The sequence below is a fragment of the Raphanus sativus genome, chromosome 7 (assembly GCF_000801105.2).
Source record: "Raphanus sativus cultivar WK10039 chromosome 7, ASM80110v3, whole genome shotgun sequence".
Lineage (NCBI taxonomy): Eukaryota > Viridiplantae > Streptophyta > Magnoliopsida > Brassicales > Brassicaceae > Raphanus > Raphanus sativus.
The window spans coordinates 20372619-20395819 of NC_079517.1; the positions used below are offsets into that span (position 1 = coordinate 20372619).

The 23201-nt window shown below is 33.2% G+C and overlaps 2 non-coding genes across 2 annotated transcripts; both read left to right on the forward strand.

Annotated features, from left to right (window-relative positions):
- Positions 1-2833: 2833 nt before the first annotated feature.
- On the forward strand, positions 2834-2939 carry LOC130498157 (small nucleolar RNA R71). Its single transcript, XR_008937079.1, has one exon. It is a non-coding gene; the product is annotated as a small nucleolar RNA R71 (small nucleolar RNA).
- Positions 2940-10300: 7361 nt separating this feature from the next.
- On the forward strand, positions 10301-10406 carry LOC130498158 (small nucleolar RNA R71). The gene has a single exon (XR_008937080.1). It is a non-coding gene; the product is annotated as a small nucleolar RNA R71 (small nucleolar RNA).
- The last annotated feature ends 12795 nt before the right edge of the window (positions 10407-23201 follow it).

The following is a 23201-nucleotide window of genomic DNA, read 5'->3' on the forward strand; positions in this document are numbered from 1 at the left end:
TTTATATGTTAGATGTAGCTAAGCAGCCATTGTAGATTGATGGCGATTAATTTGGCTGAATAATGTATGGATGCGATTGGTGTTGTGAGAGATATTCTACCTGAAAATAATCTTGAATATGGTTCATACTATGATGTTCAAAAACTGGTTGCTGGTCTTGGTTTACCGTATCAGGTGATCGATGTATACATTGATAGTTACATAATTTACTGAAGAGCAAATGAAAATGGCAGTATATGTAAGTTTTGTCAAAAAACATCGCTATTAGGAGACAAGCCAAAACAAATTTATTCCATATAAATGGATGTGGTATTTGACAGTGACAGAAAGATTGAAGATGCTATATTAGTCTGAACGTACAACATGACCAATGAGATGGCATGGAGAACGATCAGAAGATCGTGAGATTACACAGTTTTCAAATGCAGAAGCGTTGAAGCATTTCCAATCAAAATATCCGGACTTTGCTTATGAGAAAAGAAATTTCTACTTTGGACTATGTATATATGGTTTCAACACATTCATAAATCATGAAAGACAATATTCATTGTGGCCAATAATTGTGACACCTTACAACTTACAGTTAGATTAGTGCATGCCACATGAGTTTTTGATCATGTCCATTCTCGTCCCGTGTCTGAGCATCCTAAGAGTCACTTGATGTGTTTTTCTCAGCCATTGGTATATGAGCTGAAATTACTATATGAGCATTGTGTTCTTACACACGATGTTTTGTGCAAAGAAATATTTCAGATGAGAGCAGTAATTATATGGACAACAAGTGATTTTCTAACATATGATATGTTATTTGGATAGAAAACTCATGGAAGGCTATGATCTCCTTATTTCCAAGATAGCACATATGATTTCCAACTAATACACGAATGAAAACGTGTTGGTTTGACTATCACATAAGATTTCTACCATACGATCATCAATATCGTAGGAGTACAACACTGAACTAAAACATGGACAAAAAAACGTGTTGATTTGACTATTACGAAGAACAAGAAAGTGCTCGACAGTCCCCTCCTCAATTAAGTGGCAGTTCTTTGGTGGAATGATTAAGATATTTGAATGCTGAGAGGAAGCCTGATGTAGGTGGAAACATACAATTCAGTTGACGTTTGAGAACAACACAATTGGCATAAGAAGTGTATTTATGAGATTTTCCATATTGGTAGGATCATGAATTGCATCATAATTTAGATGTCATGCATGTTTACAAGAACATTATCCTTAATGTCCAAGGTAAAATAAAAGGATACTTTGAAATCTAGACTGTATTTTGTTGTATTTGTTCTCGAAAGGATATTTATGTTGATGCACATGGTAAAGGTCATGTTCCCATTTATGGATTTGATGCAACTTCGAAGGAAGAGTTCTTTTATTTGATTATACACAGCGTCAAGTTTCCAGAAGAGTATGCATCTAAGTTGTGTAACTGTGTCGACAAAAATGAAAGAAATTTTATTGATAAGAAGAGCCACAATTGTTGTAATGATGTAACATCTTCTTTAATTTGCCTTTTCTGAACTACTTCCACGAAATGTTCATGATACAGATATATCTTATATTAACATATTGAATTAATTGTCATTTAATTGAGTAGGATTCATTACTTATACTTTTTCTTTCTTTCGTAAGTATAAATGTTTTGCATAGGTTTTTCATTAATTGATATCCCTTTTCAGAAGTACCCATATTTGTTTCTTCAATGTTTTGCATAGCTTTTCCATTAAGATGTTTCTCAGCGATGTGTTCAGATTTCTCCAAAACATTTGCCTCAACCTCCTCCACAACTTACATTTCAACTTGTTCAATTTGAGTTCCATACAAGAGTCCTGAGATTTCATCTTTCTTGTGATCATTCAATTCAATCTCAAAAACACCACTAGAGAATACGGCATTGTGATACTATTTGGGGTTCTGCTCTAGTTTCTCTGGTAAAGATCCCATCAGGAGCTTTGAGTTGTAATTCATAGAAGCAAACTGATTCTCAAATGTTGAAGTTTTAAGAGAGGTTGAAGAATTTGTCGTTGAGGTCATTGTAACTTCCATTAAATGTGACGTGTAGGTCCGTTGAGTTCAGACTCAATGTTCTCCTCCAAGTTATCTTTTTTTCCAAGTTTGCATGTATGTTGTCTTGTTTGAGATTCCAAGATTTATTTAAGAACAAAATCTGAGCTACTTTCTTGCGGAAGCGGTTTAGAATAATTGGCTTAGTTCTGAACAAGTTGATTTCCTTTGTTGTAGTATTTGGGTGGGTAGAGTTGGGTTTGGGTTGGAAGCCACCTAGTTGTTTAGAGTAGAATGACTTTTGTTGGTAGTTGTTATGGTATTGAGGTTTGCTTTGAAAGTTCCCTTGAAGAGTATTTTGGTCCTTCTATTAAAAATGATAACCTTGATCCTTTTGTGGAAACTGATATCCCTGATCCTTCTTGTACCATGTACCATTTTCATTGGAAAAGAACATATCTTCTTGACCCTCTAAACTATCAACCTCTGTAGACTCTATGGTCCGTTACTGCTAGTTCTCACTAATGAGGTTAGCCTTGCCCTGTTGCATTATGTCTGAAAAGAGCATGCTTAGTTTATCTTGAACGAACTTCAGTTCTTTCATGGTGTGCATATATCATCACCTCCAACTCCTCTATTGTTCATATAATACTCATCATTGTAGTATAGTCACTATATGCCAATTTTTTCCCCAAGTTTTACCCCTTCCTTCTCATACGTTTCCAAGAAGTGCTCATTGCTTCCAGTGTCAAGCATGCTTATGTATTTGGGTAGGACCCCTCGGTAGAGTGTACTAAGTAAACTCACTTTGCTAAAACCATGATGAGGGCATTGTATGGTGTAACACCTGAACCTCTCCAAGCTTCACCATAGCTCTCTAGATTCTTCTAGTGAAAACCATAAATCTCATTTTTTATCCTTGCAGTTCAGGAAATAGAGAATATCTTTGAAAAGAAAGATATCTTGCAATCATCCCAAGTAGTGATTGAGCTTTGGGGTAGATTGTTCTCCAATATATGATCTTTGTATCCAAGTGAAAATGGAAAGAATCTCAATTTGAAGGTATCTTAAGAAATGTCATTGATCTTCACTGTCCCACATATCATGTCAATGTTGTCTAAGTGGTCTAGTGGATCTTCCATTGCATGAACATGATACTTGTTACGTTTTACCATGTTTATCAAGCATGAATTGATCTTAAAGTTGATTTTCTCAACAGCTGGTGCGAGAATTCCTGTTTTGTTTTCATATATATATTAGGCTCATCAAAGGTTATAGTGATCCGAGAATTATGTGGTGGATGGTGTGGTTGATGGTTTGCCGCTAATCGACCATTTCTACCTTTGAAACTCCTTGAACATTTACTCCATGGATATCATCTTCATGGAATTCTTCATTGTGTTGTTGGTGTTGTTGATGTTCCATCTCAAAACAAAACTGTTATTACTGAGCATGTTGCTCTTCTTCTCTTCTGTTTTTTGCAATCCCCCTTTCAAATTTCTTGATGTCTTTCACTCTAGGTAGTAGGTATTTTGGGCCTCTAATTCTCAATTTCATTCACCTCACATTTACAAAAAGATGAAGAAGGAAAATTAGTAATCCAAATAGAATCAATACATAGTCTTAAGTAATAAGAAAATCTCAATCAAGATCAATCTAAGACTTGGAACGGTGCCAAAACTTGATAAGGATTAAGTTTAACCTAAGTATAATTGTAGTACAAGAGGGTCAAACCAACCAAAGACAATCTCAGTCACCAAGAGTACAATTCTCCAAGTTAATCTAAGCACAATAATTGAGTAATTAAAGAAGTAATCAAGTAACAAGAGTGAAATCTAAATCAAACAACAAGAAACACTTTGGTAATACAAGTATACATGGGCTTTCAATCAATAGATTAAAAGAGACCCCATAGGCATTTGATTAAAGGCGAATAAGATCCAATATAAGATGGCAAAATATAAATCAACAAGATTTCTTAAGTCTAGAACACAAGATATATCTATTCTTTCCCAAGACAATGATCCCTATGTAATCATGAATCAAATATAGAATCAAGATCCCTTCATTCAAGCACCTCATCGAACACCTTCATTGCATAAAACAACTTAGAATCAAGATTGAGAGTGATCAATTAAAATATAGCATTAAGTGATCAACTTAGAATTGCAAGAAAACATTTAAATGTTTCACAAAACATCTTAATTCTTCACCCAATCACCTTAATCTCCCTAGTCCATAGATTCAAATAAGTCTACTCACTAATCACCATGAAAAACCTTAAATCCATACAAAGAATAACACTCATCATGGTTTGAACAAAGAATAACTCAGTAAACACAAGGAAGACAGATGAAATAGATTAAAGATTCAAACTTTAACCAAAAGATGATTGTCATACGAGAAAAACAAGATAATTAGAGTTTTTGACTGAAAAAATATTTGTAAGCCTCTAAAAATGAGTTGGGCCAACCTAAAAAACCTTATCAACCGAGTAAAAAAATAGAAAAGATAAAGTTTAAGGTCGTCAATGGGTACACAAACCTGTTGCACACAACCGCTACGAGACTCGCAAGGATTACAACGGGTGCTCCAAGCCGCTGCGCATACCCGCTCTAACACTTGGTGATGTCTTGATAATGCACGATTATGCATCACTTGCAACGGCTGCACTTGACCTTTTCATCCCATGCTACGAGGGTCGCTTAATCCACAACGGGTACTCCAACCTGTTGCCATCTGCATGTTGTGACACTTAGCATTTTCCAGTTGGAAATTTAGTTTCCAGGAATGAATGCAATGAGGTGCAATGTTTTTAATTGTGATTGGTATGATAATATAGTTGAGCGTGGAGAGATAACATACACATTTGGTGTTATATATATAAATTTTTGATTAATTTTATTTACATTTTCAATTAATATTTTTTAATTTTTAATTTATCTTTTGTCGATATTTTAAATTTATTTTTAAAATCATTAATTATTTTTCTATAAGTATTTTTTCTAATTTTTGACGATTTCCCAAAAATATATTTCTGACTAATTCCTGATGACTTTCCATCATAATTTTTTTCTCGTCGAGATAGACCCAATGAATGACTTCTCAAGAAAGCTCTTTCCCAACGAATATCTGATCGATTTTCCCGCTCAGATTGACATTTTTCTTGTAGTGAAATACCATAAAGTTGTTTAAAAGTCATGATATCATTAAAACCAGTGCATATTTAAATTGATAAACATACCAATTTACACTGTATAACTTTATAACTATATTATTAAAATTGATAAACATATCAAATTACATTATATAAATTAATAACTATATATTATTAGAGCTAAATATCATTAACATATTTCAAAAACTAAATCAGCGTTACATTGTAGATGCAACTCTAGTATTAGGGTTACAAAAATCTATTTACTTTTTTTTAATATTTATCAGAATCGAGACTTAATTAAAAGTTTCAGAAGGTTTGTGAAGATTATTAAGCAATAATGAGCATATCATGAAAAAAACGATCCCAGCTCAGTTATTAATAATAAAAATTTTGCATGTCATTTGTATGTTTAGTGAAACCTCTGATCTCTTTATAAAAATATTATATATTCTAACACTTTAGGATATTTTTAGAATATTTACTTAACTGAAATTTTCTTAATTTTCTTAATTTTCTTAATAAACATATTTTTCTTATCCGTAGAAGGCACCTTCTACTTTTTTAGAATAATGACAAAAATCGTGAATGTAATTTTTACCTCAGGTAGAAGTATGAGTAGATTCTAGATTTCGCATTCCCGAAATTTTAGAATACTTCATAAAAGTAGAACCTGCATTCCACATGAAAGTGGCTATCTTTACGAATATTATAATTCACATTCTCCTTATTTATAATTTTAATAAAATGTAGATTGTTCTTTCTAAAAAAAATAGATGAACATGTTTAATCTAGAATTCATTTTCTACTAGTCTATTTTTCTGTAGAAGACGCAATTTACTTTTAGTAGAACGTAATTTAAATTTTTATTTATTAAGTTTTTCGAAAAACAAATATCCGCTTATCTATATGTGTGTTTTATTAATTGTTTAGATTTTATAATTTTTTTTTCAAAAAATTGTTTATTTATTAATTTACAGAAATTAAAAGGGTAAAAAGGAGACAAAATAGATAAAAATGGTTTTATACTAAAATGACAACCATGCTATTTTTTGTTTCATTTTGGAAATTTTCCCTTAAATCTATTGGTTACTCAAAAGGATAAAAATACATTTAATGTACAAAGTTATTTTAGAATAGTAAAATGACATTTTTAAAAGTAAAAAATAAATTTTAAATGACACTCTTTATGAAACAGAAGAAGTATATATAGAAATTCTACCAACTTTATTCTATCCGTTGACCAGTCTCGTTATCGTTTCTTCCTTAAGTGTATTTCTGAATGTGCTCTGTGTTAAGAATTTTCCCATGATCATTTTCACAACAGTCATCAAACTTCAATCTTATTGCTTGAGAAATTTGTGTCTTAGGTGATGGAAGGTTATAGTCTTATCTTGCGATAGGCGGATTAGATTGGCTTCATTCAGACGGTAAACAAATGACTAATGATTTAATGATGAGGGTACAAGTGTCAATCCATACGACATAAATTTTGACACAAATAATTTTAAGTGACTATTTATTAAAAATATAAATACTACAAGAAAACAGAACATTTCCTAACGAATTCTCGAGGAAATATGTTTATTGAAAATTTTTGTTGAAGTTTTGAGGAAAACATATCATTAGATAACCATTGTAATTCCTGACGGATTCCCGATGAAATAGGGAATTTTTCGGGAAATTCTGACGAATTTCAGATGGATTTTGGAGCCGTTATTGTTCCATTTGAAAATTTTAAAAATTTCGACGGATTTCTTTTTCTCCTTTAAAAATCCATCCGTAATTTACTCAGATTTATCTATAAATATAATCTCCTCTTCATTCATTCACAAGTCACAATAAAGCAAAAAACATGTCTTCTCCTAATTATTTTTGTTTGTGGATGGATAAATTCATATGGTTCATGATACAAATATTACTTACAGATGAATACACACAAGGTATTAGCAAATTCATGATGTTAACTCAACGACAACCGAAAGTAATAACTGGTAAGTTGAAACGTAACTATTCTACTTGTATGAATAATAGAAATATTAAAAAAAAATGTGTGGAACCATTTGAAAGGGTCTATGATGGGTTACATGGTCTGGTATCGTCATGGAGAAATATAAGATTATAGTAATACTAGCGAACCTCATATTGCGCACTAGTTAATAAACCTAACACAAATGTATATTTTGGTGTAGGTAGTGTTCATATGGTAATGATGAATATATAAAAAATTAACATTGGTTCTAGATGAAGAAGATAAACGAGAAGAATCCAATTTAGAAGCTTAGATACTTTTTATATGTTAGATGTAGCTAAGCAGCCATTGTAGATTGATGGCGATTAATTTGGCTGAATAATGTATGGATGCGATTGGTGTTGTGAGAGATATTCTACCTGAAAATAATCTTGAATATGGTTCATACTATGATGTTCAAAAACTGGTTGCTGGTCTTGGTTTACCGTATCAGGTGATCGATGTATACATTGATAGTTACATAATTTACTGAAGAGCAAATGAAAATGGCAGTATATGTAAGTTTTGTCAAAAAACATCGCTATTAGGAGACAAGCCAAAACAAATTTATTCCATATAAATGGATGTGGTATTTGACAGTGACAGAAAGATTGAAGATGCTATATTAGTCTGAACGTACAACATGACCAATGAGATGGCATGGAGAACGATCAGAAGATCGTGAGATTACACAGTTTTCAAATGCAGAAGCGTTGAAGCATTTCCAATCAAAATATCCGGACTTTGCTTATGAGAAAAGAAATTTCTACTTTGGACTATGTATATATGGTTTCAACACATTCATAAATCATGAAAGACAATATTCATTGTGGCCAATAATTGTGACACCTTACAACTTACAGTTAGATTAGTGCATGCCACATGAGTTTTTGATCATGTCCATTCTCGTCCCGTGTCTGAGCATCCTAAGAGTCACTTGATGTGTTTTTCTCAGCCATTGGTATATGAGCTGAAATTACTATATGAGCATTGTGTTCTTACACACGATGTTTTGTGCAAAGAAATATTTCAGATGAGAGCAGTAATTATATGGACAACAAGTGATTTTCTAACATATGATATGTTATTTGGATAGAAAACTCATGGAAGGCTATGATCTCCTTATTTCCAAGATAGCACATATGATTTCCAACTAATACACGAATGAAAACGTGTTGGTTTGACTATCACATAAGATTTCTACCATACGATCATCAATATCGTAGGAGTACAACACTGAACTAAAACATGGACAAAAAAACGTGTTGATTTGACTATTACGAAGAACAAGAAAGTGCTCGACAGTCCCCTCCTCAATTAAGTGGCAGTTCTTTGGTGGAATGATTAAGATATTTGAATGCTGAGAGGAAGCCTGATGTAGGTGGAAACATACAATTCAGTTGACGTTTGAGAACAACACAATTGGCATAAGAAGTGTATTTATGAGATTTTCCATATTGGTAGGATCATGAATTGCATCATAATTTAGATGTCATGCATGTTTACAAGAACATTATCCTTAATGTCCAAGGTAAAATAAAAGGATACTTTGAAATCTAGACTGTATTTTGTTGTATTTGTTCTCGAAAGGATATTTATGTTGATGCACATGGTAAAGGTCATGTTCCCATTTATGGATTTGATGCAACTTCGAAGGAAGAGTTCTTTTATTTGATTATACACAGCGTCAAGTTTCCAGAAGAGTATGCATCTAAGTTGTGTAACTGTGTCGACAAAAATGAAAGAAATTTTATTGATAAGAAGAGCCACAATTGTTGTAATGATGTAACATCTTCTTTAATTTGCCTTTTCTGAACTACTTCCACGAAATGTTCATGATACAGATATATCTTATATTAACATATTGAATTAATTGTCATTTAATTGAGTAGGATTCATTACTTATACTTTTTCTTTCTTTCGTAAGTATAAATGTTTTGCATAGGTTTTTCATTAATTGATATCCCTTTTCAGAAGTACCCATATTTGTTTCTTCAATGTTTTGCATAGCTTTTCCATTAAGATGTTTCTCAGCGATGTGTTCAGATTTCTCCAAAACATTTGCCTCAACCTCCTCCACAACTTACATTTCAACTTGTTCAATTTGAGTTCCATACAAGAGTCCTGAGATTTCATCTTTCTTGTGATCATTCAATTCAATCTCAAAAACACCACTAGAGAATACGGCATTGTGATACTATTTGGGGTTCTGCTCTAGTTTCTCTGGTAAAGATCCCATCAGGAGCTTTGAGTTGTAATTCATAGAAGCAAACTGATTCTCAAATGTTGAAGTTTTAAGAGAGGTTGAAGAATTTGTCGTTGAGGTCATTGTAACTTCCATTAAATGTGACGTGTAGGTCCGTTGAGTTCAGACTCAATGTTCTCCTCCAAGTTATCTTTTTTTCCAAGTTTGCATGTATGTTGTCTTGTTTGAGATTCCAAGATTTATTTAAGAACAAAATCTGAGCTACTTTCTTGCGGAAGCGGTTTAGAATAATTGGCTTAGTTCTGAACAAGTTGATTTCCTTTGTTGTAGTATTTGGGTGGGTAGAGTTGGGTTTGGGTTGGAAGCCACCTAGTTGTTTAGAGTAGAATGACTTTTGTTGGTAGTTGTTATGGTATTGAGGTTTGCTTTGAAAGTTCCCTTGAAGAGTATTTTGGTCCTTCTATTAAAAATGATAACCTTGATCCTTTTGTGGAAACTGATATCCCTGATCCTTCTTGTACCATGTACCATTTTCATTGGAAAAGAACATATCTTCTTGACCCTCTAAACTATCAACCTCTGTAGACTCTATGGTCCGTTACTGCTAGTTCTCACTAATGAGGTTAGCCTTGCCCTGTTGCATTATGTCTGAAAAGAGCATGCTTAGTTTATCTTGAACGAACTTCAGTTCTTTCATGGTGTGCATATATCATCACCTCCAACTCCTCTATTGTTCATATAATACTCATCATTGTAGTATAGTCACTATATGCCAATTTTTTCCCCAAGTTTTACCCCTTCCTTCTCATACGTTTCCAAGAAGTGCTCATTGCTTCCAGTGTCAAGCATGCTTATGTATTTGGGTAGGACCCCTCGGTAGAGTGTACTAAGTAAACTCACTTTGCTAAAACCATGATGAGGGCATTGTATGGTGTAACACCTGAACCTCTCCAAGCTTCACCATAGCTCTCTAGATTCTTCTAGTGAAAACCATAAATCTCATTTTTTATCCTTGCAGTTCAGGAAATAGAGAATATCTTTGAAAAGAAAGATATCTTGCAATCATCCCAAGTAGTGATTGAGCTTTGGGGTAGATTGTTCTCCAATATATGATCTTTGTATCCAAGTGAAAATGGAAAGAATCTCAATTTGAAGGTATCTTAAGAAATGTCATTGATCTTCACTGTCCCACATATCATGTCAATGTTGTCTAAGTGGTCTAGTGGATCTTCCATTGCATGAACATGATACTTGTTACGTTTTACCATGTTTATCAAGCATGAATTGATCTTAAAGTTGATTTTCTCAACAGCTGGTGCGAGAATTCCTGTTTTGTTTTCATATATATATTAGGCTCATCAAAGGTTATAGTGATCCGAGAATTATGTGGTGGATGGTGTGGTTGATGGTTTGCCGCTAATCGACCATTTCTACCTTTGAAACTCCTTGAACATTTACTCCATGGATATCATCTTCATGGAATTCTTCATTGTGTTGTTGGTGTTGTTGATGTTCCATCTCAAAACAAAACTGTTATTACTGAGCATGTTGCTCTTCTTCTCTTCTGTTTTTTGCAATCCCCCTTTCAAATTTCTTGATGTCTTTCACTCTAGGTAGTAGGTATTTTGGGCCTCTAATTCTCAATTTCATTCACCTCACATTTACAAAAAGATGAAGAAGGAAAATTAGTAATCCAAATAGAATCAATACATAGTCTTAAGTAATAAGAAAATCTCAATCAAGATCAATCTAAGACTTGGAACGGTGCCAAAACTTGATAAGGATTAAGTTTAACCTAAGTATAATTGTAGTACAAGAGGGTCAAACCAACCAAAGACAATCTCAGTCACCAAGAGTACAATTCTCCAAGTTAATCTAAGCACAATAATTGAGTAATTAAAGAAGTAATCAAGTAACAAGAGTGAAATCTAAATCAAACAACAAGAAACACTTTGGTAATACAAGTATACATGGGCTTTCAATCAATAGATTAAAAGAGACCCCATAGGCATTTGATTAAAGGCGAATAAGATCCAATATAAGATGGCAAAATATAAATCAACAAGATTTCTTAAGTCTAGAACACAAGATATATCTATTCTTTCCCAAGACAATGATCCCTATGTAATCATGAATCAAATATAGAATCAAGATCCCTTCATTCAAGCACCTCATCGAACACCTTCATTGCATAAAACAACTTAGAATCAAGATTGAGAGTGATCAATTAAAATATAGCATTAAGTGATCAACTTAGAATTGCAAGAAAACATTTAAATGTTTCACAAAACATCTTAATTCTTCACCCAATCACCTTAATCTCCCTAGTCCATAGATTCAAATAAGTCTACTCACTAATCACCATGAAAAACCTTAAATCCATACAAAGAATAACACTCATCATGGTTTGAACAAAGAATAACTCAGTAAACACAAGGAAGACAGATGAAATAGATTAAAGATTCAAACTTTAACCAAAAGATGATTGTCATACGAGAAAAACAAGATAATTAGAGTTTTTGACTGAAAAAATATTTGTAAGCCTCTAAAAATGAGTTGGGCCAACCTAAAAAACCTTATCAACCGAGTAAAAAAATAGAAAAGATAAAGTTTAAGGTCGTCAATGGGTACACAAACCTGTTGCACACAACCGCTACGAGACTCGCAAGGATTACAACGGGTGCTCCAAGCCGCTGCGCATACCCGCTCTAACACTTGGTGATGTCTTGATAATGCACGATTATGCATCACTTGCAACGGCTGCACTTGACCTTTTCATCCCATGCTACGAGGGTCGCTTAATCCACAACGGGTACTCCAACCTGTTGCCATCTGCATGTTGTGACACTTAGCATTTTCCAGTTGGAAATTTAGTTTCCAGGAATGAATGCAATGAGGTGCAATGTTTTTAATTGTGATTGGTATGATAATATAGTTGAGCGTGGAGAGATAACATACACATTTGGTGTTATATATATAAATTTTTGATTAATTTTATTTACATTTTCAATTAATATTTTTTAATTTTTAATTTATCTTTTGTCGATATTTTAAATTTATTTTTAAAATCATTAATTATTTTTCTATAAGTATTTTTTCTAATTTTTGACGATTTCCCAAAAATATATTTCTGACTAATTCCTGATGACTTTCCATCATAATTTTTTTCTCGTCGAGATAGACCCAATGAATGACTTCTCAAGAAAGCTCTTTCCCAACGAATATCTGATCGATTTTCCCGCTCAGATTGACATTTTTCTTGTAGTGAAATACCATAAAGTTGTTTAAAAGTCATGATATCATTAAAACCAGTGCATATTTAAATTGATAAACATACCAATTTACACTGTATAACTTTATAACTATATTATTAAAATTGATAAACATATCAAATTACATTATATAAATTAATAACTATATATTATTAGAGCTAAATATCATTAACATATTTCAAAAACTAAATCAGCGTTACATTGTAGATGCAACTCTAGTATTAGGGTTACAAAAATCTATTTACTTTTTTTTAATATTTATCAGAATCGAGACTTAATTAAAAGTTTCAGAAGGTTTGTGAAGATTATTAAGCAATAATGAGCATATCATGAAAAAAACGATCCCAGCTCAGTTATTAATAATAAAAATTTTGCATGTCATTTGTATGTTTAGTGAAACCTCTGATCTCTTTATAAGAATATTAGCTAGATTATTTAAGGCTATACATATATTTTTTTTAAAAAAATTGAAATGTATATATTTTTCTAACAATCTCTCTTTTTTTTTTTCTAGATATTTTTCTAACAATCTCTTGAATTATATGTGTTTATCTAAGTACTACTCGCTCTATTTATAAAAGATTCATATTCTAAAATTTTCACACATTAAGAAAACATATTAAATTTGCATAGTTTTGTGATTATTTTTTTTCCCACAGTTTTAAGCCAATAAAAATTCAATAAGTGCAATTAAGTTTTTTAAAATTTACAATTATTTAATAAAACATGTATTGAAAATGAAAAAAAAATAGATCTTTTAGAATATGAATCTTTTAAACACGAAAGGAGTATTATCTAATCTATATCTAAAAAGCTTGAATTTAGATCCGGGGAGCCATCTTAAAGTATCAAACCATTTATTCTCATAGAATTTAGAGAAGTAAAGAGTTACTGTTCGATCTATTTAACAATTATACTCCGTATCCTCGTTAGTAAGCAAGTAATCAACCATTTAAACGTAGAAATATTTTTTCTTGAGTTAAACAAAATTCAAGTTAAGCCAAATTCAAATCGGTCATCGGTTCAATCGAATCCATTGCTTAAGCTTGCTATGTGTGTCTCCAAGTTTGAGACATGTAAAAACATAATGTAGAAATGAAGATCTCGTGGTAAATTTAAAAGAAATGAAGATTAATTAACAAACAACGTTCAAGATGAGATAAATCCAAAAAAGCATGGGTTTATTGACCCACGCAAGTTAAGAAGTTTGGTCAATTGCTTTTAACCTAAGTTTTCTCCTTCTCTTTATATGTGAAAGTCCATTAATTTCATCAACCCATATATTTTATACCTTTATTTACTAACTAGGATATTATCCGTGCTTTGCGCGGGGTGATCATGCTCAAAAAGAAAATTGGGATATATAAAATAATATATACGAACTTTAAAAAATTAAAATTTTACGGTTCTCTTTTTATTACTTTTATTTATTGTTTAAACTATGTATTTCATCAATATATTGTGTAATTAGAGATCGGTTACGGATAAAACTCGCCCCGCTCACCCGCTAACCCGCGGGTTTAAAAACAATTTGGTCAAAAAATCTAACCCGCACTACCCGCAAGCAAGTAATTTTGTACCCGCACCTGTCCCGCTTTATTTCCCGGGTTTATACTTTTTTAATAATTATTTAATTTAGTTAGTATAAAAATAATATAAAGAATATATTTATAATTAACATTGTGTATATTTTACGTAATACTAAAATTATTTTTATTAAATTCTCGATTTTTTTAATTAAAAATCATTTACTTTTTTTACTAAAAAAATCAATTTAAATATATATATATGCGGGTCGGCGAATATCCACGATCTAAAATCCATTAACCAACATCCGCCCCGTATAAATAATTCATGACCCACACCCGTGAAATGATTTTATTTTCATATTGATGGACCCGCACCCGCCCTGCAGCTGGTCAAATGGGGCGGATCCTGCGGGTTTAAACTTATATTATCAGGCCTAGTAATAGGGATGTCTGTAAAATATTGTGAATCGTAAACACTGAAGTAAAATTTTACAAATATAAATATTAATTATACTTTGGACCATAATAATCTATGATTCAAATTAAGCCTATTTTTAATATAGTATTATCTATGTTTCCACACAACATTATATTTTCTTTTTACTATTATACTTATTTCCAAACATTTTCAAAAAGTATTTCTAATTTAATAAGATATTGTAAAAAAAGAAAAAAATTAATAAGATAAATTCCAAACTAAATTATATTTTTTATTAATATTTTTATTTTCAAACATTTCCAAAAGAAATTTCTCCTTTAAAATATAGATGTTCCAGTCTTGTGGCAGAATGGTTGGTTTGGTCCACTTAAATTCCAAAAATTATCAAAAAAATATTTATTTCGTATACTTTATAGTACTCACTGACATACACACAAAAAATTCAAATAAATATTAAGTTTAATTTCTGAAACTATAAGACCCACTATTTTAAAAGCGTTCGTTAAATTTACACAAGATAAAAATCAATTTTGAAAGACCTTGACTGAGAAAAGGGTCAAATTGGCTGATTTGTTCCATCCTAACAGTAGCATGGATCTTATCCCTCTGATATAACAAAACAACATTCTTTAGTAGTTGGTTTAGATAATCAAACAATTAAAACGGAAAGAAAAAATACTCTAGGTTTTCAGTATGTTTACTTTGGAATCGACCAAAACCATCTTTTTTTTCTCTCCCACAACACTGGAATATTGTTTACAAAGACGAAAAATTTTCACCTTCACTTTCCACGTAGATTCGAAAGACTTCAAATTAGAAACAAAATCAAGACCAGCAATTTTAGGCTTGCGTGGTTTAAGTAAAAAGTTTAGATGTAGTTGTGTTCTAGGAGTGAGAACAAAGTCTCATTTATATAGTAAACACAAACCTTAGTAAACAAATAATTGATATTAAAGAATAAGGAATGCGTTATCTCGTCAATCACGTTAGCAATAATTACGACATATGATTGTGAATTTCTATTGTATATTTTGAAAATTACATGAGATTACAATACCAAATATCAATGAGTGTACGCGATGATAGTCATAAATCCTCAATTCAAATAATTATCATAATTTTTAGTAAGGATCTATAATAGGAAACAAATAACGAAAACATAGGTAATTAAATAAACGTTATATCAGGATACTGAATATCAATAAGTGTACGTAATTCAAATTGTTAACACAATTTTTTGTAAGGATCTATAATAGGAAACAAAAACGAAATACTGTATTAGGCAACAAAAAAAACGAAAAAAAAAACAATTAAAGCTATTGTCGCGAATAAGTGGGGTGGATTCTCTATACTTAATGCTAATTATATATAGTTACGTAATATTTGATTAAGTCATGCCATAAATAGTATATATTGTGACAGCTTTATAGGTAGAAATGATTGTGTGATTGATGGATTTTTCTATTGTATGTTTTTGAAAATCACCAGTGATAGTAATTGTATAATAAATCATATAAAAAATCAAACTACTTAAAATAGATAAAAATCAATCCACATGAAAATATGTAAACACATAAAAAAAATAGCCTTTCATCAAAAAAAAAATCACATAAAAATGTTGATGTAGAGAAATAAGACATGTTTAGTATTATATTGTATTCATTTTTACGGAAGAAGATAATGATATACATATTCAACCATCCTACACTTAAGTTGATAATATGACCCCTGATAAACTTTGGACCAAGGGTGGATCTCAAGTTTATATTATAAATTGAAACCTATTAATAATAGGCTATTATGTAATATAAAATATGATCTCTCATTTTTTAAAAAGATAACACATTCGTATTGTATCTTCTCTTGAATTCCGAAATGTAAAACAAAATCTAAATGATAACTTTATGAATCATGATGGTTGTCCCTATGTTGTCGCTATAGGGGAAGATAAACGAAAAAATATATTCTATGTAGAGAAATCATAACTTATACATTGTTTTTATTTTCTTGTATTCAAAATAACAAAATAATATTAGTGTGACAAATATTTTATCGTGATAGACATATGTTGTGAATATGACCACGTAGAAAACTTAAGTTGATAATATACGGTTTTATTAAATGAATGTAGCTATGTTATCTAAATAATATGATACAACATAATATAATAGATGCGAGTTTGACCAATGGCATATCTCGTAAATAATCTAGTCTAATAAGGATTTTTATAAAAGAAGACTGAGAATGAATGTCAAGACGACACGTCATTATAATGGCAACATTGTAATAAGTTTACTCATTGAAAGTTATGTTTTTTAATTGCTTCCTTTTTAATAATAAGGGGATGCTGTGATTATCAAAGTACATGCATACATAGTAGTAGGACATTTTGAATAAAAAATCCATAGGTAGTAAATATGCATATAATGGTTTAAGTTCGTACTCACCACAAATGTTATATTTTCGTCTGTGTTATTTATTTTTAATGGCCATATTAAGTTGGCGTACTAATCAAGTGATCAGTCTTGGTGATGCAATCGGTGGTCGTACCAACGGAGGAAATAATTATGAAGGAGTCAACCTTAGAAGAACCAATGGAGAAATTCAAGTGGATACAATTCCGTGGATACAATTCCGTGGATGCAATTATATGAATGAATTTTTGTGGATGTCTTATTTCAATATTTAGAAAGAATCCATTTGTAATAGTTTATGGGTCCATTAGAAAATCAAGGTCCAAAAAGCTATTTGTGTTGTAAATAAGATGTGAAGGTATTGTTGTGTTATTGATATATCAAGCAAAAGGTCTTCTTATATATGGAGAGCTTAGCCGCCTATTACATGTATTTAGGCGATGTGGAACTCTCATTAACAAAGAGAGAAGTCGCCATCATTAAACCAAAATAAGATAAGGCCCAATCCACATAAGGATGGCCGGTTTAATACAAAGTCGGTTATAAGCATTCTTAAACTGGATGGTTTACAACACTCCCCCTGAATGCCATAACCATCTAGGGTTTGTAATGCGTTTGGTATACTGCCTCGTTAAAACCTTTCCATGGTAAACCCAAAAACCCAATGTGGTAAAAAGAGAATCCATGGACATGAAAAAAAGTACAGCCGCATTACTCCCCCTGAAGTGAATATCACTGAAGGTGTCTCAGTGAACGCATACCAATATGCTACATAAGCTTCCTGAGCGTGCAAGTTGGTAATGCCTTAATGAAGAGGTCGGCTGAGTTCGCGCTTGATCTGACTTGGAGTACCTTGACCTCTCCTTCTTTCTGTAGATCATGGGTGAAGAAAACTTGGGAGAACGTGCTTGGTCTTGTCACCCTTGATGTATCCATCTTTGAGCTGAGCTATGTAGGCCACATTGTCTTCATAAAGAATGGTCGGCCCATCCTTACCATTCGTGATCCCACATGCTGTCCGAATATGATGTGTCATGAGTCTCAACTAGACACACTCTCTACTTTCTTCATGGATCACCAATATTTCTGAGTGATTGGATGATGTGGCTGATATGATCTGCTTGACTGATCTCCATGAAATGACCGTGCCTCCATATGTGAAAACGTAGCCGGTTTGGCACTTAGCACTGTGTGGGTCAGATTGGTAACCTGCATCAGCAAAATGCTTTCATGATATTCATGGTCCATTCGGATCATATGATTTATCTCTCTTAGATAAATTCGACCATGAATGTCTTTGTATGTCCATGATCTGTCCGGATCATGACATCATCCATAATCCATCCGGATTATGTTCTTGTCCAATGCTGATCTGTGCGGATCATGCTCTCGTCCATAATCCATCCGGATTATGTCCTCGTCCACTATGTATCTCGTCCATAACCTTTGACCAAAACTCTTCATGAACCTTTTAGTATATGTCCATGGTCTATTCATGAATGGCTATAATGTTATAGTTTGATGTCAATCAAAACTGAGCCATTTTTGGGTCAATAGGACGTTCCTCTTACTTGGATGGTTTAGGTCGGATTATGGCCTAGAGGAACTGGTCGGAACGAGCTGGACGGGACTGACTGGTCGGAACGAAATGGTCGGGACCAATGATGATTAAGGTCGAGCTAGGTCGGACATGATCCTAGTCGATATGGACCCCTTGGTCGTGAATCTGATGGATTCTCTCTGACCATATTACATTCTTATTCTTGGTATGTTGGATCATAGATCCCAGCACTCTTACACGGCTAATGATCATCGTAGTCTCTTCATAGCCTTTCCAAGAATCAATCATCTTAATCATCCTTTCTTTAAGTATAACCACAAGGAATTTCTTTCATGACTACTATATGGACTGCTCTGAAACGTTCTTATAAAACTCTCTTAATAAGCAAAACTTAGTCTTATCATATCGTGCAATATATGCAACTGCATTTCAGTCCATGAACAACGCAGGAACGATGTTGTTCCAGGAGAACTTCTTTCTCATCTTTCAAGGTATCTTATATTACCTTTATATATATCCAGTGAGATATCAATTGTCTACTACATCTTTCTTATATGCCCAGATCTTTATGAATTTCGATATTGGGTAGTAGCATTCACCACATAGGAATTTATTTCCTTGTTCCTTAGTCCCTGTGAGTATCCTTGTGTGATTTAGCCATTCCATTGAATGCTTCATGTAGCAACATGTACGACCACTTGTCTGTATTTTCATGTTCTACTGCTCACGATTTTCTTTTCCTCACAAGACTCATATGTTCACTGATTAGATGGCGTCTATCTTATTTATTTGGCCAATACCTCCATCTCTACATTCTTTGGGTTTAACTCCACGTCCCATTTTATTCTCTATGAGTACTCTTACGTGGGTTAGTGATCCTCGCATATCTCTTATGCTCAAGTGCTTTCTCTTTATCACTTATGAGTGTGTGTATGTGTCGACACTTTATATAATGTTCCTTCGCGTTCTATCACGTTCTAGACATGATACAATCGATTGAGATTTTATTCTTATCGGGATCATTGAATACTTTGTAGTTTGCAAGGCTACATTGTATGATACCTGTACCTTAGGACCGGCCGGTCTTATCTCATTGTCTAGTATGGTTTTTCTTTCATGAACCCGAATCTATCATTATGAGCACCTTAACTCTTTCTATTCGTGGTTCCTTATATATGGAACATACTGGTCTATCTTGTATAGACTTCTACAGCAACTTGATTATGTCTGTTCTAGGACATTTATATAGTGGTGCTAAGCTGGTATGACTTAGTCATTCTTTCGGGTCTGTCTGGCTATCATTCTTTCTTTGTTTATGGACGTCCAGTACATATATGTCTGGCTATCATTCTTTCTTTGTTTATGACCCTTTATCATCTTTAGACGGGAATATCTATGCTCACTTTATATGGCCTGATGTATCTTATCTTTCATACATGTATTCTTGTGGTGTACCCAAGCTTATAGACTTTTGAAGTCTCAACCTTATAGGTTATGCCTTATACGGCCAAGCTATAATGCCTTATACGGCCAAGCTATAAATGTTCGGGTTTTATAGTATGGTCATGGACCACACGGAGTGTTTATTCTCCCCCTCATGAACATGCTATAAAATATGTTTTTTTGTCCTCACTTAAACGTAATGCTTGGACGGCCAGCATGGTTTTAGACCATGATACACGAATTTGTGGTCTGGTCGGGTTTTGCCCTCACTACCCTCATGATCAGATTATACTTTCGTGTTGCTTGGAACAATGAAGCCTACTGAGTTTCCCTTGTGTACATGTTTCACAACGTGAGATCTTATGGGATAACTCTTTGTGCCTTAGTAATTTTAAACTTTGCATCAAGTTCGGACCAGGATGGCTAATCCGATCATGCCATAAAGTGTATAAATTCGTTGGTGAACCTTACTGGTTACCTAGGCTTTTATGCCTTATCACACTGATCCTTAGCATAGTATTAGATCAGTAGGGAGAATGTAGTCTCAACCTCTTTTATATGTATGCCTTTGGCAATTTTCATAAGCTAAAATGAACATTTTCTTTTCCTTTGCTTTGCCCATTGATTTATTATTGAAACCATTTTGAGGTGGCTTGAAAATGCCACTTCGGCATTTACTCCCTCCACGGCCATGATTGGATCTACAACCACGGTTATTGTGGTATCCTTGTCCACGGCCAGTGGGGATTTTGGGTCTTTCTCAATGGGTCTTAGGTGATAAATTTCGTGCCTCTTAAGGCCATGCCTTAGGCGTGGTGGTCTAGACATACTCTTCTCGAGTTTTCATTCTCATTTGTCAATCAAAAATATTTTTTAAGCAAATCAATCAATGAAGATAAAAGAAAAACTTTTATTAATGCTATAAAATTTTGAATGACAAAACACCAAATCATAAGTATGAAATCAGAATGTTTAAAGGCTTTAGACAATGGTCTAGCCGGCCACTCCATCTGTCACTTTGGACGTGGCTCCCATGGATTCTTCATCATCACTATCTGCCTCATAGCCGCTCATATCATCTTTCATCTGTTCATTTTGAGATAAGTATAAGAACAGATCGTTGTATGTGGTGAAACCTTTATCTCGATAGGTTAGTTGTAGGAATAGATCTTTTGGATCTGCTATGGAGAAAACTTTTTCAAGTTATTCCTTCTCTGTCAACTTTTCACCACAAAACATCAGTGTATGAGCTACTTTGGATAGAGCATAATTGTATTTTTCCACGGACCCAAAGTCCCGGAAACTGAGGCTCATCCACTCATGCCTTGCCTTTGGTAATATCACCTTAGTGTATATGGACGTTAACTCTGTCCAAAGGCATCGAGGGCTTTGTATATCTTGGTACTGATTTCTCAGTTCTACATTGAGATGATGGCGCATTACTGTTAATGCCTTATATTTCTCATTCTCGGTTCCATGATCATCCTTGATGATACATTCACTAAGACCTTCTATCGTTAGTATAACCGAGATATTTATTGTCCATCTTAGATATTTCTCTCCAGAGATATCTAGGGTATCATAGTCCATGGGTTGGAATCTCAACATCTGAAATCATATCAAAATGATTTAAGTGTTAGTACATACAATTTCTGATGCCATTCGGCTATACAAGAAATAAAAGGCACTCGGCCAGTATGTAAACAATTAAGCCATATGGCTTGTGTGTGTGATCAATGCCTTTTGGCCACTCATGTATTCATGATCACACGGCCAGCTTATGTGTGATCAATGCCTTACGGCTATTACACAATCAGGATCACACGGCCAGCAAACAAATAAGAGGGCCACACGGCCAGTTTGCATTCTCCTTAGAAATTTACTTTCTCATAACTCATCCATCTCTTAATCAACTTGTTTGATTTATAAATCCCTTGAAACAATGAGATGGACGAGTGCATGGTCTAGCCATACCATATGGTATGCTTTATCGACCCATGCGGTTTAATGGTCTAGTAGTACCATTCGGTACACATCCTCGACTAAGAAACGGATCATGATCTAGCCGCACTGTGGTGCGCATCATTGATCATCGGGAATCACTGATCATCGTGGATCGTGAATCATCATGGATCACCGTGGATCATCGTGGATCATCACAGATATATATAGATCATCACGGATCATGGATCAACGTGGATGATCACCGGGAATCATCGATCATCGCGGATCATCGATCAACACGGGTGATCACCGGGAATCATCGTGAATCACGGGTGACGGTCTAGTTGCACCACTTGGTGAACATCATCGACCATTGATTTTTTTGTGGTCTAATCGTACATCTTTAGTACGTATCATTGACCTGTTCTCATCATGGTCTAGTCATACTATGGTATGCATCATTGACCTAAAAAAACAAAGTCTAGCCACATTATGGTGCGGATCATTGACCAAGAATGTGGAAAACATTTAACTTGTGTTTTGTTTGGACATATAGTGTGTCACTAAACGCGTATCACTTGTTGTCCATTCAAAACAAAAGTCATGTAATCACAAGCTAGATTTTAGGGTTTCTTAAAATCGGATTTAAACTTTTAAAGGATTAGGGTTTTAAAAATTCAAACCTGATTTTAGAATTAGATTAAACATTGACCTTATGTTTTGTTTGGACATATAGCGTGTCACTAAACGCGTATCACTTGTTGTCCATACAAAACGAAGTCATGTAAAACGATTTAGGGTTTAGGGTTTTGAGATCCGAATTTTGGGGTTTAGGGTTTTAAAAATTCGGATTTGATCATATATGATCGATTAGGGTTTTATAAGTTTTAATAAAATCGAATTTAAGATTTATATTTATAAAACCGATTTATATTTCAAGAATTAGGTCTAATTTATTTTTAGGGTTTATAAAATAAATTTCAACATCTAGCAACCTAATTTATTTGATCTTTAATTCTAAAACAAGAACTGAAATCAACCATAAAATCTTAACAAGAAAATCGGATTCAAACTTTGAATCCAAAATAAGATAAGGCCCAATCCACATAAGGATGGCCGGTTTAATATAAAGTCGGTTATAAGCATTTTTAAACCGGATGGTTTACAAAAATTTGAAAAGATTGTTAGCCTTATTCAGAATTTGGA